Source organism: Mustelus asterias, chromosome 14, assembly GCF_964213995.1.
Source record: "Mustelus asterias chromosome 14, sMusAst1.hap1.1, whole genome shotgun sequence".
Lineage (NCBI taxonomy): Eukaryota > Metazoa > Chordata > Chondrichthyes > Carcharhiniformes > Triakidae > Mustelus > Mustelus asterias.
Genome location: NC_135814.1, coordinates 4,471,951 through 4,491,667, shown reverse-complemented (window position 1 = coordinate 4,491,667; position 19,717 = coordinate 4,471,951).

Here is a 19,717-nt window from a genome sequence, read left to right as displayed (position 1 = left end):
CTCTCCGACACTCTCGTGTTTATGTCCCACCTTCTCTATCTCTTTCTGTGCCTTTATCACCCATTCCCCAGCCCATGTGTTGTTGTTGCTGTGGAATAGTATTTATTAAAGTCGACAAAAGCAAAAACCAGGGAAACCTGGGAATGAAACGTTAACCAGTAAAAACTGCTGGAACTAGTGTGTATATTAAAACAGAGCTGCACTGTTACTGGTCAGTGCGGGGATTTTCTGCACTGTTACTGGTCAGTGCGGGGATTTTCTGCACTGTTACTGGTCAGTGCGGGGATTTTCTGCACTGTTATTGGTCAGTGCGGGGATTTTCTGCACTGTTACTGGTCAGTGCGGGGATTTTCTGCACTGTTATTGGTCAGTGCGGGGATTTGCTGCACTGTTACTGGTCAGTGTGGGGATTTGCTGCACTGTTACTGGTCAGTGTGGGGATTTTCTGCACTGTTACTGGTCAGTGTGGGGATTTTCTGCACTGTTACTGGTCAGTGTGGGGATTTGCTGCACTGTTATTGGTCAGTGCGGGGATTTGCTGCACTGTTACTGGTCAGTGCGGGGATTTGCTGCACTGTTACTGGTCAGTGCGGGGATTTGCTGCACTGTTACTGGTCAGTGCGGGGATTTGCTGCACTGTTACTGGTCAGTGCGGGGATTTGCTGCACTGTTACTGGTCAGTGCGGGGATTTGCTGCACTGTTACTGGTCAGTGTGGGGATTTGCTGCACTGTTACTGGTCAGTGCGGGGATTTGCTGCACTGTTACTGGTCAGTGCGGGGATTTGCTGCACTGTTACTGGTCAGTGTGGGGATTTGCTGCACTGTTATTGGTCAGTGTGGGGATTTGCTGCACTGTTATTGGTCAGTGCGGGGATTTGCTGCACTATTATTGGTCAGTGCGGGGATTTGCTGCACTGTTACTGGTCAGTGCGGGGATTTTCTGCACTGTTACTGGTCAGTGCGGGGATTTGACCGTTCTGAACCAGTTTCTCCTTCTGCAAAGCTGACTTTTCAGCCTCGGGTGTGAGCAATACGATCCCGTCCCAGAACATTCACCCCCTTTCGCCCCACCACACCCTGTCTCTCTCTCTCTGTCACCATCTGCCCATCGAATGCTCTGCCTCTCACCCTCTGTCGCTCTCTCTCCACCTCTACATTCTGTCCCTCTCACCCTCTATCTCTTCGCCTCCATCCATCTCTCTCTATCTCTCTCCCTCCGTCCCTCTCACTCTCTATCTCTCTCCCTCCATCCCTCTCACTCTCTATCTCTCTCCCTCCGTCCCTCTCACTCTCTATCTCTCTCCCTCCATCCCTCTCACTCTCTATCTCTCTCCCTCCGTCCCTCTCACTCTCTATCTCTCACCCTCCATCCCGCTCACCCTCCATCTCTCAGCCTCCATCCCTCTCACCCTCTATCCCTCACCCTCCATCCCTCTCTCTTGCTCCATCTCTCACTCTCCGTCCATCTCACCCTCTATCTCTCACCCCCTGTCCCTCTCTCTTGCTCTATCTCTCACCCCCCTGTTCCTCTGCCTCTCTCAATCTTGAACTCTATCTCCTTCCTGAGACACGGGGGATTTGGTTTCTGATGTGGTCATGTTGAAACACTGGCAGGGTTTTTCTGACTGCCCGGTGGACACTCCCTTTAATCTTCCATTCCACTGCTTTCAATCAGAAGCACGGTCAATGGGGAGTTAAAGATCACGGACTCAGAGAAAGGTCGAGCTTAGAGGGAGGTCATTCAGCCCATCGAGTCCCCACTGGCTCTTTCCCAGAACAATCCAGTGTATCCCAGTCTCCCCTTATCCCTGAAACTGTGCCTCCTTCAAATGTTTATCTGAATTCCTTTGGAAAGTTCGTACGAACTGTCCATCCCCGCAGTGTGTTCCAAATACAAATCCATTTCCTCGCGTGGTTTTTGGTTCTGCTGAATCACCTTCAGCCTTTGCCTAAGTTGGAAATAGTTCCTCCTGAGTAACTCGGTGCAAACCCTTCCTGATTTTGAACACCTCAATTCGACCTCCTCCTGACCTTCCTCTGCTCCTTGGAGAACAGTCCCAGTTTCTCCAGTCTGCCCACGGAGCTGGTATTCCTGAACCATTCTTGTGAATCTCTCCCGCACTTACCCCCCAGAAGCTTCACTTCCTTTTGGAAGTGTGGTTACCAGAGCTGGGAAGAGTGGGATGACGAGGCACAGTGACCCGGTTGGGGCTGCGATGTAATCTCTGAAGGAGTTTAAGCCGAATCTGCTGGTTTCCCCACCACTTTGGAAGCTTCTCCCCAGTCACATCTCTGAATCACATCCTCTGGCCCCGGCCTGTTTTATCTACGTTCACCTTCTCTCCCACTGACTGTCTCCCTCAGTTTCTCACACTCTCGCTCTGTGCCCTTCATTCTCTCGTGTGTTTCTTGCCCCATTTCCAGCCTCTCGCCTCCTTTTCCTTCCTTCCGTCACGCTCACCTTTCCAAATTCTGTAAGAAGCAGGTTAAAGTCCAACAGGTTAATTTGGAATCACCAACTTTCGTGAGTGGAAATTGACGAATTGCCTGAGGAAGGAGCGGCGCTCCGAAAGCTCGTGCTACCAAATAAACCTGTTGGACTTTAACCTGGTGTTTGTGAGGCTTCTTACTGTGTTCACCCCGGTCCAACGCCGGCAACTCCGCATCATGGCTTTCCAACTCCGCGCTGGCTTCCACACGCAGTGACTCTGAGCGTGTGGGGAGCTTGAGAGCGTTGATTCAACGTTGCAGGTCCCTCAGCCGGTGGACCCCGAGTATCTTCCCGAAGTTTTCTCACCTCGGGCAGGGACTGAATGAGCCCACCTCCTTACAAATATCGAGATGCGTTCGAGCAGGAGTTGCGGTGGCCTAGGGAATAATGTTCGTTTGATGGTTTTAGGTGATAAAAATGATTAAAAGCTGCTTAAACTGCCAGTAATTTAAGATTGTGATGGAGGGATGCTGTGAAGATATTCGTGTACATGGAGTATTCATAATGCCAGACTCTGATCTAGAACAGTACTCGTGTACATTGTGTTAATAAAGCCAGGCTGCGACCTAGAACATGACGATAAGATTCATGTACAAGCAGTATTGATGCCTGAATCCAGACTGTAATTGATGATATCATGTACGTGTGATGTTTATAATGTCGGAATGATCTAGAAAGTCTTTAATGATATTGCTGTACATGTTATTTTGAACACCCTGCCTGGCAGGGAATGCACTATAGAGTTTGGATACAGGTGGTTTTGACTGAGCTTCTAATCGATGTGAATGGCTGATTCTGACGTAGTGAGTTTGATGGCTGTTGTTCCAGTCTGGAGCAGGGGCATGAGAACTGAGCAAATAAACAGTAGAAAGAAATCTCATTGGACCTGGTGTCATTTTTCAATCCACTGCGGGAATACCAACAAGATTGAACGCATTGTCCAGGGAACCCTCGATAAGATTCCAGTCTGTAACTCACTCCCGGGTATCTGTTATTCTATATATAAACCACCCCGAACCCCTCGATTAGATTCCAGTCTGTAACTCACTCCCGGGTATCTGTTATTCTATATATAAACCACCCCGAACCCCTCGATTAGATTCCAGTCTGTAACTCACTCCCGGGTATCTGTTATTCTATATATAAACCACCCCGAACCCCTCAATTAGATTCCAGTCTGTAACTCACTCCCAAGTATCTGTTATTCTATATATAAACCACCCCGAACCCCTCGATTAGATTCCAGTCTGTAACTCACTCACAGGTATCTGTTATTCTATATATAAACCACCCCGAACCCCTCGATTAGATTCCAGTCTGTAACTCACTCCCGGGTCTCTGTTATTCTATATATAAACTACCCCAAAACTCTCGATTAGATTCCAGTCTGTAACTCACTCCCGGGTATCTGTTATTCTGTATATAAACCACCCCGAACCCCTCGATTAGATTCCAGTCTGTAACTCACTCCCAAGTATCTGTTATTCTATATATAAACACTCTGAACCCCTCGATTAGATTCCAGTCTGTAACTCACTCCCGGGTATCTGTTATTCTATATATAAGCCACCCCGAACCCTTTGATTAGATTCCAGTCTGTAACTCACTCCCGGGTCTCTGTTATTCTATATATAAACTACCCCAAAACTCTCGATTAGATTCCAGTCTGTAACTCACTCCCGGGTCTCTGTTATTCTATATATAAACTACCCCAAAACTCTCGATTAGATTCCAGTCTGTAACTCACTCCCGGGTATCTGTTATTCTATATATAAACCACTCCAAATCCCTCGATTAGATTCCAGTCTGTAACTCACTCCCAGGTATCTGTTATTCAACCCCTCGATTAGATTCCAGTCTGTAACTCACTCACAGGTATCTGTTATTCTATATATAAACACTCTGAACCCCTCGATTAGATTCCAGTCTGCAACTCACTCACAGGTATCTGTTGTTCTATATCTAAGCCACACCGAACCCTTTGATTAGATTCCAGTCTGTAACTCACTCCCGGGTCTCTGTTATTCTATATATAAACTACCCCAAAACTCTCGATTAGATTCCAGTCTGTAACTCACTCCCTGGTCTCTGTTATTCTATACATAAACTACCCCAAAACTCTCGATTAGATTCCAGTCTGTTACTCACTCCCGGGTATCTGTTACTCTATATATAAACTACCCCGAACCCCTCGATTAGATTCCAGTCTGTAACTCACTCCCGGGTATCTGTTATTCTATATATAAACCACCCCGAACCCCTCGATTAGATTCCAGTCTGTAACTCATTCCCGGGTATCTGTTATTCTATATATAAACCACCCCGAACCCCTCGATTAGATTCCAGTCTGTAACTCACTCCCGGGTATCTGTTATTCTATATATAAACCACCCCGAACCCCTCGATTAGATTCCAGTCTGTAACTCACTCCCGGGTATCTGTTATTCTATATATAAACACTCTGAACCCCTCGATTAGATTCCAGTCTGCAACTCACTCACAGGTATCTGTTGTTCTATATCTAAGCCACACCGAACCCTTTGATTAGATTCCAGTCTGTAACTCACTCCCGGGTCTCTGTTATTCTATATATAAACTACCCCAAAACTCTCGATTAGATTCCAGTCTGTAACTCACTCCCGCATATCTGTTATTTTATGTATACGATGTGGAGATGCCGGTGTTGGACTGGGATGGGCACAGTAAAAAGTCTCACAACGCCAGGTTAAAGTCCAACAGGTTTATTTGGAATCACAAGCTTTCGGAGCGCTGCTCCTTCCTCAGGTGAGTGGAGAGGTAGGTTTCACAAACACGGCACATATAGACAGAGACTCAATTACAAGATAATGATTGGAATGCAAGTCTTTACAGGTAATCAAGTCTCTACAGGTACAGACAATGTGAGTGGAGAGAGGGTTAATCACAGGTTAAAGAGATGTGTATTGTCTCCAGCCAGGACAGTTAGTGAGATTTTACAAGCCCAGGTAAGTCATGGGAGTTACAGATAGTGTGACATGAACCCAAGATCCCGGTTGAGGCCGTCCTCATGTGTGCGGAACTTGGCTGTCAGTTTCTACTCAGCGACTCTACGTGTGTTGTGAAGGCCGCCTTGGAGAATGCTTACCCAAAGATCAGAGGCCGAATGCTCGTAACCGCTGAAGTGTTCCCCGTCAGGAAGAGAACACTCTTGCCTGGTGATTGTCGAGCGGTGTTCATTCATCCGTTGTCGTAGCGTCTGCATGGTTTCCCCAATGTACCATGCCTCGGGACATCCTTTCCTGCAGCTAATCCGGTAGACAACGTTGGCCGAGTTGCAAGAGTATGTACCGTGTACCTGGTGGATGGTGTTCTCACGTGAGATGATGGCATTCGTGTCAATGATCCGGTACGTCTTGCAGAGGTTGCTGTGGCAGGGTTGTGTGGTGTCGTGGTCACTGTTCTCCTGAAGGCTGGGTAGTTTGCTGCGGACAATGGTCTGTTTGAGGTTGTGAGGTTGTTTGAAGGCAAGAAATGGGCGGCACGGTAGCACAGTGGTTAGCACTGCTGCTTCACAGCTCCAGGGACCTGGGTTCGAATCCCAGCTCGGATCACTGTCTGTGTGGAGTTTGCACATTCTCCCCGTGTCTGCATGGGTTTCCTCCCAGTGATCCCGTTTCCACCCACAGTCCAAAGATGTGCGGGCTAGGTTGATTAGCCATTCTAAATTGCCCCTTACTGTCCCGGGATGTATAGGTTGGAGGGATTAGTGAGTAAATATATAGGGTTAAGGGGATAGGGCCTGGGTGGGATTGTGGTCGGTGCAGACTCGATGGGCCGCATGGCCTCTTTCTGCACAGTAGGATTCTATGATTCTATGATTCTATGAAGTGGGGGTGTGGGGATGGCCTTGGTGAGATGTTCGTCTTCATCGATGACATGTTGAAGGCTCCAGAGAAGATGTCATAGCTTCTCAGACCTGTTCTGTATATAAACCACCCCGAACCCCTCGATTAGATTCCAGCCTGTAACTCACTCCCGGGTATCTGTTATTCTATATATAAACCACCCCGAACCCCTCGATTAGATTCCAGTCTGTAACTCACTCCCAGGTATCTGTTATTCTATATATAAACCACCCCGAACCCCTCGATTAGATTCCAGTCTGTAACTCACTCCCGGGTATCTGTTATTCTATATATAAACCACCCCGAACCCCTCGATTAGATTCCAGTCCGTAACTCACTCCCGGGTATCTGTTATTCTATATATAAACCACCCTGAACCCCTCGATTAGATTCCAGTCTGTAACTCACTCCCGGGTATCTGTTATTCTATATATAAACCACCCCGAACCCCTCGATTAGATTCCAGTCTGTAACTCACTCCTGGGTATCTGTTATTCTATATATAAACCACCCCGAACCCCTCGATTAGATTCCAGTCTGTAACTCACTCCCGGGTATCTGTTATTCTGTATATAAACCACCCCGAACCCCTCGATTAGATTCCAGTCTGTAACTCACTCCCGGGTATCTGTTATTCTATATATAAACCACCCCGAACCCCTCGATTAGATTCCAGTCTGTAACTCTCTCCCGGGTATCTGTTATTCTATATATAAACCACCCCGAACCCCTCAATTGGATTCCAGTCTGTAACTCACTCCCGGGTATCTGTTATTCTATATATAAACCACCCCGAACCCCTCGATTAGATTCCAGTCTGTAACTCACTCCCGGGTCTCTGTTATTCTATATATAAACCACCCCGAACCCCTCGATTAGATTCCAGTCTGTAACTCATTCCCGGGTATCTGTTATTCTATATATAAACCATCCCGAACCCCTCGATTAGATTCCAGTCTGTAACTCACTCCCGGGTATCTGTTATTCTATATATAAACCACCCCGAACCCCTCGATTAGATTCCAGTCTGTAACTCACTCCCGGGTATCTGTTATTCTATATATAAACCACCCCGAACCCCTCGATTAGATTCCAGTCTGTAACTCACTCCCGGGTATCTGTTATTCTATATATAAACCACCCCGAACACCTCGATTAGATTCCAGTCTGTAACTCACTCCCGGGTATCTGTTATTCTATATATAAACCACCCCGAACCCCTCGATTAGATTCCAGTCTGTAACTCACTCCCGGGTATCTGTTATTCTATATATAAACCACCCCGAGCCCCTCGATTAGATTCCAGTCTGTAACTCACTCCCGGGTATCTGTTATTCTATATATAAACCACCCCGAGCCCCTCGATTAGATTCCAGTCTGTAACTCACTCCCGGGTATCTGTTATTCTATATATAAACCACCCCGAACACCTCGATTAGATTCCAGTCTGTAACTCACTCCCGGGTATCTGTTATTCTATATATAAACCACCCCGAGCCCCTCGATTAGATTCCAGTCTGTAACTCACTCCCGGGTATCTGTTATTCTATATATAAACCACCCCGAACACCTCGATTAGATTCCAGTCTGTAACTCATTCCCGGGTATCTGTTATTCTATATATAAACCACCCCGAACCCCTCGATTAGATTCCAGTCTGTAACTCACTCCCGGGTATCTGTTATTCTGTATATAAACCCAGTCCATCAATGGCCTCGTCACTTCATGTCCCTCTAACCTCCTCCAGCCCCTACACCCCCTCCCTATCTCTGTAACCTCCTCCAGCCCTACACTCCTCCCTATCTCTACAACCTCCTGTATCCCCTCCAATCCTCTCTATCTCTGTAACCTCCTCCAGCCCTACACTCCTCCCTATCTCTACAACCTCCTGTATCCCCTCCAATCCTCTCTATCTCTGTAACCTCCTCCAGCTCTGCAACCCTCCCAATCTCTGTAACCTCCTCCAGTCCCTACAGCACCCCGCTATCTCTGTAATCTCCTCCAGCCCTGCAACCCTCCCAATCTCTGTAACCTCCTCCAGCCCCGCAACCCTCCCAATCTCTGTAACCTCCTCCAGTCCCTACAGCCCCCCCATCTCTGTAACCTCTTCTAATCCCTACAGCCCTCCCTATCTCTGTAACCTCTTCTAATCCCTACAGCCCTCCGTATCTCTGTAACCTCCTCCAGCCCCTACACCCCTCCCTATCTCTGTAACCCCCTCCAGCCCCTACACCCCTCCCTATCTCTGTAACCTCCTCCAGCCCCTACACCCCTCCCTATCTCTGTAACCCCCTCCAGCCCCTACACCCCTCCCTATCTCTGTAACCTCCTCCAGCCCCTACAGCCCTCCGTATCTCTGTAACCTCCTCCAGCCCCTACACCCCTCCCTATCTCTGTAACCCCCTCCAGCCCCTACACCCCTCCCTATCTCTGTAACCTCCTCCAGCCCCTACAGCCCTCCGTATCTCTGTAACCTCCTCCAGCCCCTACACCCCTCCCTATCTCTGTAACCTCCTCCAGCCCCTACACCCCTCCCTATCTCTGTAACCTCCTCCAGCCCCTACACCCCTCCCTATCTCTGTAACCTCCTCCAGCCCTACACCCCTCTGTATCTCTGTAACCTCCTCCAGCCCCTACACCCCTCTGTATCTCTGTAACCTCCTCCAGCCCCTACACCCCTCCGTATCTCTGTAACCTCCTCCAGCCCCTACACCCCTCCCTATCTCTGTAACCCCCTCCAGCCCTACACCCCTCCCTATCTCTGTAACCCCCTCCAGCCCTACACCCCTCCCTATCTCTGTAACCCCCTCCAGCCCTACACCCCTCCCTATCTCTGTAACCCCCTCCAGCCCCTACACCCCTCCCTATCTCTGTAACCTCCTCCAGCCCCTACACCCCTCCCTATATCTGTAACCCCCTCCAGCCCCTACACCCCTCCCTATATCTGCACTGACCCAATTCTGGCCTCTTGAGTGTCCAGAATTTTAATTGCTCCACCATGGGGTCTCCAGCTCCTGGGGCCTCCCGAAACCTCTCTGTTTTTACCGTTCCACTTGTAAGATGTGCATTAACACTTAACTTTTTGTCCAGATGCTTGGCAGTCAGGCCTAACAATGTTCCAGAGCGTAAAGAACAAAGAACAAAGAAAATTACAGCACAGGAACAGGCCCTTCGGCCCTCCAAGCCTGTACCGACCATGCTGCCCGAGTTAATTAAAACCCCCTACCCTTCCGGGGACCATATCCCTCTATTCCCATCCTATTCATGTATTTGTCCAGACGCCCCTTAAAAGTCACTACCGTATCCGCTTCCACTACCTCCCCCGGCAACGAGTTCCAGGAACCCACCACCCTCTGTGTAAAACACTTGCCTCGTACATCTCCCTTAAACCTTGCCCCTCACACCTTAAACCTGTGCCCCCTAGTAATTGACTCTTCCACCCTGGGAAAAAGCTTCTGACTATCCACTCTGTCCATGCCTCTCATAATCTTGTAGACTTCTATCAGGTCGCCCCTCAATCTCCGTCGCTCCAGTGAGAACAAACCAAGTTTCTCCAACCTCTCCTCATAGCTAATGCCCTCCATACCAGGCAACATCCTGGTAAATCTTTTCTGTACCCTCTCCAAAGCATCCTTCTGGTAGTGTGGCGACCAGAATTGAACACTATATTCCAAGTGCGGCCTAACTAAGGTTCTATAAAGCTACAGCATGACTTGCCAATTTTTAAACTCAGTGCCCCGGCCGATGAAGGCAAGCATGCCATATGCCTTCTTGACTACCTTCTCCACCTGCGTTGCCACTTTCAGTGACCTGTGTACCTGTACACCCAGATCCCTCTGCCTATCAATACTCTTAAGGGTTCTGCCATTTACTGTATAATTCCTATCTGTAGCACTGTGGGACATTGTGCTGGGTTAATGGCACTATATAAATGCAAGTTGTTGTTGTTATGTGGGTCAAGGTGGGCGATTGGCTGTGGGTGGCCTCTTTTCTGGGAGGGTTACTCCAATTGAGCAACAACCCCACCCACACCCTGAGCTCCACACTTAGACCATCTGTCGTGGGTCAGTGCTGAGGGACAGGTATCCACTCTGCCTCTCTGTCTCCGCTGTGACTCAGTGGGTAACAGTCCCACCTCAGAGGCAGAAAGTTCAAGTCTCATCCACCAAGAGACGTGGACATAAAATCCTGGCTGACACACCTAGTGCCGTACTGAGGGAGTGCTGCGCTGTCTTTCTGATGGGACCTTACACTGAGGCCTTGACTGCCCCCTCCTGGGTGAACGTGGAAGATCCCATGGCAATTACCATGGAGAGTGGTGGAGTTATTTATCCCGCCTATTCTGGGCCAGTATCAATCCACAGGTGATTATGTGATTATTATTGGTTCCAAGGATGCGGAACTTCAGTATTAAAGGTTGACTGGAGAGGTTTTTCCTTGGAAGATTTAACCGGGGTGTCCAAAATCATGAGGGGGCTGGACAGAGTCGATGGAGAAAACCGTTCCCATTGATGGAAGGATTGAGAACCAGAGGACACCAACTTAAGGTAATTAATGACAAAAGAAGCAAATGACAACGTGAGGAGAAACTTTTTCACCCAGCGAGTGGTTAGGATCTGGAATGTACTGTCTGAGAGCGTGGTGGAGACAGATTCACACAGCGAGTGGTTAGGATCTGGAATGTACTGTCTGAGAGCGTGGTGGAGACAGATTCACACAGCGAGTGGTTAGGATCTGGAATGTACTGTCTGAGAGTGTGGTGGAGACAGATTCACACAGCGAGTGGTTAGGATCTGGAATGCACTGTCTGAAAGTGTGGTGGAGACAGATTCACACAGCGAGTGGTTAGGATCTGGAATGTACTGTCTGAGAGTGTGGTGGAGACAGATTCACACAGCGAGTGGTTAGGATCTGGAATGTACTGTCTGAGAGCGTGGTGGAGACAGATTCACACAGCGAGTGGTTAGGATCTGGAATGTACTGTCTGAGAGTGTGGTGGAGACAGATTCACACAGCGAGTGGTTAGGATCTGGAATGTACTGTCTGAGAGCGTGGTGGAGACAGATTCACACAGCGAGTGGTTAGGATCTGGAATGTACTGTCTGAGAGTGTGGTGGAGACAGATTCACACAGCGAGTGGTTAGGATCTGGAATGTACTGTCTGAGAGCGTGGTGGAGACAGATTCACACAGCGAGTGGTTAGGATCTGGAATGTACTGTCTGAGAGCGTGGTGGAGACAGATTCACACAGCGAGTGGTTAGGATCTGGAATGTACTGTCTGAGAGCGTGGTGGAGACAGATTCACACAGCGAGTGGTTAGGACCTGGAATGTACTGTCTGAGAGCGTGGTGGAGACAGATTCACACAGCGCGTGGTTAGGATCTGGAATGTACTGTCTGAGAGCGTGGTGGAGACAGATTCACACAGCGAGTGGTTAGGATCTGGAATGTACTGTCTGAGAGCGTGGTGGAGACAGATTCACACAGCGAGTGGTTAGGATCTGGAATGTACTGTCTGAGAGTGTGGTGGAGACAGATTCACACAGCGAGTGGTTAGGATCTGGAATGCACTGTCTGAGAGCGTGGTGGAGACAGATTCACACAGCGAGTGGTTAGGATCTGGAATGCACTGTCTGAGAGTGTGGTGGAGAAGATTCAATTCATGAGGGAATTGGATCCTTATCTGAAAAGGAAGAATGTGTAGGGTTACAGGGAGAAGATGGAAGATTGGTGAACCAAAAATAATCGCACAATTGCCTGTGGTTTGAGGGATAAATATTGGCCCAGAATAGACGCAATAAATAACTCCCCCACTCTTCATGGTAATGGGATCTTCTACTTTCACCCAGGAGGGGGCAGTCAAGGCCTCAGTGTAAGGCCCCATCCGAGATTGGTGAATCGCTCATTTGGGATGGGCCTGGTAAGATGTTCTGTCGGAGAGCCGATGCAGAACTGATGGGCCGAATGGCCTGCCTCTGCACTGTAACAATTCTGTGATTGGGTGATAATTGCATTACTCCTTGTGGGAATTTGCCTCCTATATGACAATTGGCTGTTAGGATGTTGGCACTCCCTTTGGGTTGTGAAAGGTGCTATATAAATGCAAGTTCTTTATTTTGTCCTGGCCCCTGTCCTTGGTTTCTGCGCTAGAATCTGCCCCAGTTTCTATCCTGGTGTCTTCAACCGCCCAACACTTTGTCAAAGCTCCCACACACGCCAGCTCTGCTCCGATGCTGCTAGCAATAACATGCCAGCGAGCTCTCCCTCGTCCGCAGGGACCCCAGCCTTGGCAGCTCAGCAACCTCCAGGCACGTCCCCCTCATTCCAAGGTCTGTCCACACATGCCAAGCTCAGCAGCTGAAATTCCCATTTCAGGGAGGCTCCGGGAGGCTGGAAAAGAAAAATCCTGGCGAAACAATCATCAAAATAGCTGGTCTAGCCAGTGGAGCCCGAGCCTGGTGAACAGCCTGAGGCGAGGAGATGGGGGGGGGGCGGTATCTGGATATCAGAGCAGGAGTTGGTGTCAGGGATGGAAACATAAAATCCTGAAGGAGCTGTACAGGTTCATAGAGGTTTACAGCATGGAAACAGGCCCTTCGGCCCAACTTGTCCATGCCGCCCTTTTGTTTTAAACCCCTAAACTAATCCCAGTTGCCTGCATTTGGCCCATATCCCTCTTTACCCATCGTACCCATGTAACTGTCTAAATGCTTTTTAAAAGACAAAATTGTACCCGCCTCTACTACTACCTCGGGCAGCTTGTTCCAGACGCTCACCACCCTCTGTGAAAGAATTGCCCCTCTGGACACTTTTGTATCTCTCCCCTCTCACCTTAAACCGATGCCCTCTAGTTTTAGACTCCCCTACCTTTGGGAAAAGATATTGACTATCTACCTTGTCTATGCCCCTCATTATTTTATCGACCTTTATAAGATCACCCCTCAGCCTCCTACGCTCCAGAGAAAAAAGTCCCAGTCTATCCAGTCTCTCCTTATAACTCAAACCATCAAGTCCCGGTAGCATCCTAGTAAATCTTTTCTGCACTCTTTCTAGTTTAATAATATCCTTTCTATAATAGGGTGGCCAGAACTGTACACAGGTTAGATGCCGAGGCTGTTTCCCTCCCATGCGGTGGGGGGTGGGGGGGGGGGGGGGTGGGCGTGGGCGTGGGGGAGCGGGGGAGCGGGGGGCAGTCTACAAGACTGAGATAAGGAGGAATTTATCCATTTCTCGGCTGAAACCCTACCACCTTGCCTGGCCCAGAATCTAGGCAGGCGAGATTCCCGAAACGGAAATCTCCGTTGGCCCCAGGCGGGATTTTCCGCTCTTGCCCGAGCGAGGTCGTAAATTCCTGCCCATAGAATCCCTACAGTACAGAAGGAGGCCATTCGGCCCATCAAGTCTGCACTAACTCTCCGAAAGAGCACCTTACCCAGAACAAGAGGAGACATTCCGAGGAAGAGAATATTGGACTCAATATTTGGGCGGCACGGTAGCACAGTGGTTAGCACTGCTGCTTCACAGCTCCAGGGACCTGGGTTCGATTCCCGGCTTGGGTCACTGTCTGTGTGGAGTTTGCACATTCTCCCCGTGTCTGCGTGGGTTTCCTCCGGGTGCTCCGGTTTCCTCCCACAGTCCAAAGATGTGCGGGTTAGGTTGGCTGGCCATGCTAAAATTGCCCCTTAGTTTCCTGAGATGTGTAGGTTAGAGGGATTAGCGGGTAAAATATGAAAGGATATGAGGGGTGGGGCCTGGGTGGGATTGTGGTCGGTGCAGACTCGATGGGCCGAATGGCCTCTTTGTGTACTGTTGGGTTTCTATGATTCTATGACTTGGAATGTAAGCTCTGTGCCTCTCTCCATCGATGTTGCCAGACCTGCTGAGTTGTTCTGGCATTTTCTGTTTTGATTTTCAGATTTCCGCAGTATTTGGCTTTCATTTTAGGGTTTGTTCCATGCTCAGTGAGATACCGCCACAGGCAAGCAAACTGAAGAGCGGGGCAGGCTTGAGGGACCAATTAGTCTCCCATGTCCGTCTCCTGAACCCTGACCCTTTGAGATTCTGACCTTTCCCTTTTGTTATTTGACAACCCTTCAGCTCCTGGGACCTTCCGGCTCCTTCTGGCTGTTACTCCGATGACTGGGAAAGATTGGATTTCACTGAAGACCAAATGGTTTTCTCTTCTCCACCTGTTCATCTGCTCGAACGCATCATCATCATCCAATCCCTCTCCCTGGAGAAGAGGCTGAGGAATTGATATCTTTAATTGCGAGTGTGTGATAGGATGGACAGAGGGAAAATATTTCCACTTGAAGGGAACCAAAACTTGGGGCCATAAATAGAAGAGAATCACGGGTGACACGGTGGTTAGCACTGCTGCCTCACAGCACCAGGGATCCCGGGTTCAATTAAATAAAAGCAAATTATTGCGGGATGCTGGAATCTGAAACCAAAAGAGCAAATGCTGGAAAATCTCAGCAGGTCTGGCAGCATCTGTAAGGAGAGAAAAGAGCTGACGTTTCGAGTCCAGATGACCCTTTGTCAAAGCTCAATTGAACTTGGGTTCGATTCCCGGCTCGGGTCACTGTCAGTGTGGAGTTTGCACGTTCTCCCCGTGTCTGTGTGGGTTTCCTCCGGGTGCTCCGGTTTCCTCCCACTGTCCAAAGATGTGCGGGTTAGGTTGATTGGCTGTGCTCAATTGCCCCTTAGTGTCAGGGGGACCAGCAGGGTAAGTGTGTGGGGTTATGGGGATAGGGCCTGGATGGGATTGTGGTTGGTGCAGACTCCATGGGCTGAATGGCCTCCTTCTGCGCTGGAGGGGTTCTATGACCAGTTCTATGACATGGTGGCACAGTGGTTAGCACTGCTGCTTCACAGCGCCAGCGACCCAGGTTCGATTCCCGGATTGGGTCACTGTGCAGAGTCAGCACAAAACAGAGGCTTTAAGTGAGAGATATTGGGTAGATATTGGGTAGTGTCCTGGCAGTGATACATCCTGCTCAGTGGATACAACCAGGATCAGTTGGCGTTCCTCAGATGCTGCCTGGTTAAGCTGGCTTCCTTCAGCCACTTACTGTTATTCTACCTCCAAATCGTCAAACGCCTAAACTGCTTTCCCGATGGAAAACCCATTTTGCAGCTTTCTGAAACTTGCTTCTGACAAGGCGTTCGGTGAAAACTCGCAAATTGTAGGAATCTCTTTTCAGATATCCCTGTTCCCTGGGGTCGGCACGGTGGCACAGTGGGTTAGCACTGCTGCCTCACAAAGCCAGGGACCCGGGTTCAATTCCAGCCTTGGGTCAGTGTCTGCGCTGAGTCTGCACGTTCTCCCCGTGTCTGCGTGGGTTTCCTCCGGGTGCTCCGGTTTCCTCCCACAGTCCAAAGGCATGCTGGTTACGTGCATTGGCCGTGCTAAATTGCCCCTTAATGTCCAAAGATGTGTCGGTTAGGTGGATTAGCCATGGTTACGGGTATAGGGAGGTGATGGTAGGCCAGGGTAAGATGTTGCTTCGGTGAGTTGGTGCCAAACCGATGGGCTGAATGGTCTCTTTCTGCACAGTGGGGATTCCATGGTTCTGTTGTTTCAGATGTCATGGATCTTAGAGAGGGGGGAATGTGGGGGGCTGGTGAGGAAGGCCAGAAGTGCGTTGAACTGGACAGATCCGGTGGTAATGCGTGCTTGGGTGAGGGCTTCCACAGAGGATGAGCTGGGACAGGGTGAAATCAGGCGATGCTACAGAGGTGGAAACAAGTTGCCGTAGCGATAGCGCCGTTACGTGGTCAGACACTCGTCTCGGGGGGGGGCGGGGGGGTCAAATATGATACCAAGGTTGAGTCCAGCCCCTGACAATCCCCAGGGAGAGGGATGGAGTCAGTAATTTGGGAATGATGCCTGTGGGAGGTCCCGATGATAACGGCTACAGTCTGGACCAATATTTACTGGCAGCAAATCCTTGCTCACCCGGTCAGCAGCAGGGTGACGAGTCGGTGAGGCTGGGGGGGGTGGTTGAGAGAGGGTGAGGAATGAGCAGCCGGGGACGGTGGAGGGGGAAATATTGGAGTGCGTCTTGTGGAGCTGTGACACTCCCCTCTCACCCATCGTCCCCCCCCCTCAGCGACCCCTCCTTCCTGGATGAAGTCAGGGAGAGAGAGAGAGAGACAATCTCAATCCAGCTTCAATTGGACACACAGAGAGTCTGAGAGTCTAACACCGGGCCAATCACAGGGCCATCAGAATATTAACCATCTGTTGCAGGGTGACAGGAGAACATTTTAAGTTTCTCTCAGTATTAATTAAGCACTTAAGACATTCGATTACTCAGCACATATTCCACATTTAGCCCCAGATTCCCTCCTGAGACCCCCAGACCGAACGCTATATAAGGGGATGAGAAGCGTCTGACTGTAAGTCACTGGGGAATTCACATCTTCTCCACTCAAGGTGCACAGAGACCTGTTCCTAACAAGGTAACTGTCTCAGGGAATGGAACGAAGGGAGGGCAGGTCACATTCAGATTCAGCCCCTCTCCCCTCCCCTCCCTCTCCCTGCCCGACGGACGTTTATAAGGTGGCTTCCCTCCCTGGCAGCTGGTTCACTGATGTTTCTGAAGCATTGAAATTCAGGGTTTCATTTCCCCGCTTTGATAATAAATACGTGGAAGGAGTTGGCTGCCTGAGGGGGGACTCAGTGTTCGAGCAGGGTAAGTGACTAAATTAAATCTCTCTCCCCACCTCCCCCGTTCAAACCCCAATCCCCCCCCCCCCCCCCCTCACCCCAGCCCGTGACGAGGAGGGGGGAGTTACTGAGAGCCCACTAACCAGTAACCTGCCAATCGGTGCAATCGGGTTAAGTGGGTTTCTCTCTTGACTTTAAGGAGTTACCCCTGGCAGGAGTGCTTGCTTTAACTATTAGCTGTTGAAGAATTGTAAGGGAATGTCTCTTATTACTTCTTCCTGTGGTTGTCAGGGAATCGGGTGAGGAGGTTGTAGTCAGCAGTGACACAAGAAACAGCCCAAGAGTAACAGAGAGTCAAGAGGCAAAAGGAAGAGAGGAACTTAAAACAGTCATGATCACAAAGCGCGGCAGGGCGGCACAGTGGTTAGCACAGCTGCCTCACAGTGCCAGGGACCCGGGTTCGATTCCTTGGGTGACTAACTGTGTGGAATTTGCACGTTCTCCCCGTGACTGCATGGGTTTCCTCCGCGCGCTCCGGTTTCCTCCCACACTCCAGGTTCGGTGGACTGGCCACGCTATAATGCCCCTTAGCGTCCAAAAGGTGTGCAGATAAGATGTGCCTGGGTAAGATGCTGTTTTGGAGAGTCGGTGCAGACTCGATGGGCCGAATGACCTCCTCCGGCACTGCAGGGATCCTGCGATTCTGTGCTTGGGAAAGTTTCAGAAATGCTTCTTGGTCTTTTCTGGATTACTGCTGCAAACAGCTGCAAACTAACAAGCAAAGAAATCAGCCCACCATCCTGCTCAGGATCATTCTCCTTGCTGGCTCCCACTGCAAAGTTTGAACTGGTGGTTGCTTTCTGGATATAAAGCTCGTCTCAGTAACGGTGACCAGAACTCCACACAATATTCCAAATGCAGCCTAACTAAAGTTTTCTACAGTTGTAACAAAACTTGCCAACTTTTATATAATTTCAAGAAGAAATTAGATGTAGCTCTTCGGGCTAAAGGGATATAGGGGGAAGGGGGGAATCAGGATATTGAATTTGATTATCAGCCATGGTCAAAATGAATGTTGGAACAGGCTTGAAGGGCCGAATGGTCTCCTCCTGCTTCTAGTTTCTATGTTTCTTTGTACAGGGTTGTTATAAAAATCCTTCTGTTTCACTCATTGAACCATAGAATGGTTACAGCACAGAAAGTGGCCCTTCATCCCATTATGTTCATGCCAGCTCTCTGTGACCCAGGTGACCCAAACCCCACCTTTTCCCCAAAGCTCTGTAAAAAGATATACTGGCATTATACTGCATCTGCCATGCAGATACCCACACGCTCAGCCTGTCCAAATCATGCTGAAGCATCTCTGCATCCTCCTCACAGCTCACCCTCCCACCCAACTTTGTATCATCTGCAAATTTGGAGAGAATATATTTAGTTCCCTCTTTCAAATCATTAATATATAATGTGAACAGTTGGGGTCCTAGCACAGATCTCTGCAGAACCCCACTAGTCACTGACTGCCAATCAGAAAAAGACCCATTTATGCCAACTCTTTGCTTCCTCGCTGCTAACCAGCTTTCTATCCATCTCGAGACATTACCCACAATCCCATGTGCTTTAACTTTATGTAGTAGTCTGCTATGTGAGACCTTGTCGAAAGCCTTCTGAAAGTCTAAATAAACCACATTACTGGTACTTGTCGGCCATCTCTACTGGTTATATCCTCAAATAATTCCAATAGATTCGTCAAGCATGATTTCCCTTTTGTAAAATCCATGCTGACTTTGTCTGATTATAACCACTGCCTTCCGAATGCTGAATTATGAAATGCTTGATAATGGACTCCAGCAACTTCCCCAGTACCGACTCACTGGTCTCTAGTTCCCTGTTTTCACTTTATCTCCCTTTTTGAATGCTGTGGAGATACCGGCGTTGGACTGGGGTGGGGCACAGTAGGAAGTCTCACAGCACCAGGTTGAAGTCCAACAGGTTTATTTGGAATCACAAGCTTTTGGAGCGCTGCCCCTTCATCAAGTGAGTCTCATCTCATGAAGGAGCAGTGCTCCAAAAGCTCGTGATTCCAAATAAACCTGTTGGACTTTAACCTGGTGTTGTTAGACGTCTTACTGTGCCCTTTTTGAATAGCGGGTTTACATTAGCTACCCTCCAATCTGTAGGAACCAGTCCAGAGTCCAAAGAATTTTGGAAAATAGCCACCAATGGATCTACTATTTCCAGGGCCACTTCCTTAAGTACTCTGGGATGAAGATTATCCGGACCTGGAGATTTATCCACCTTCGATGCCATCAATTTCCCCAAAGCCATTTCTCTTCTAATACTGATTTCCTTCAGCTCCTCACTAAAACATGTTTCTCTCAGAACTTCTGGTACATTCTTCATGTCTTCCTTTGTGAAGACTGAAGCAAAGGACAAATTTAATTCCTCAGCAATTTCTTTATTCCCCGTTATGAATTCTCCTGTTTCTGACTGTAAGGGGCCTACACGAGTTGACGGTCACCGTTACTGATACAAGCTTTCCAGAGTTTAGGAACTAATTGAATTGGAATTCCCCGTAGGATCTAGTGGGGTGTGATTCCGTGTCTCTGGGCGACTAATCCAGTAAAATCACCCCAATTCCACCTTTCCCCCAGCATCACCCTGACGTT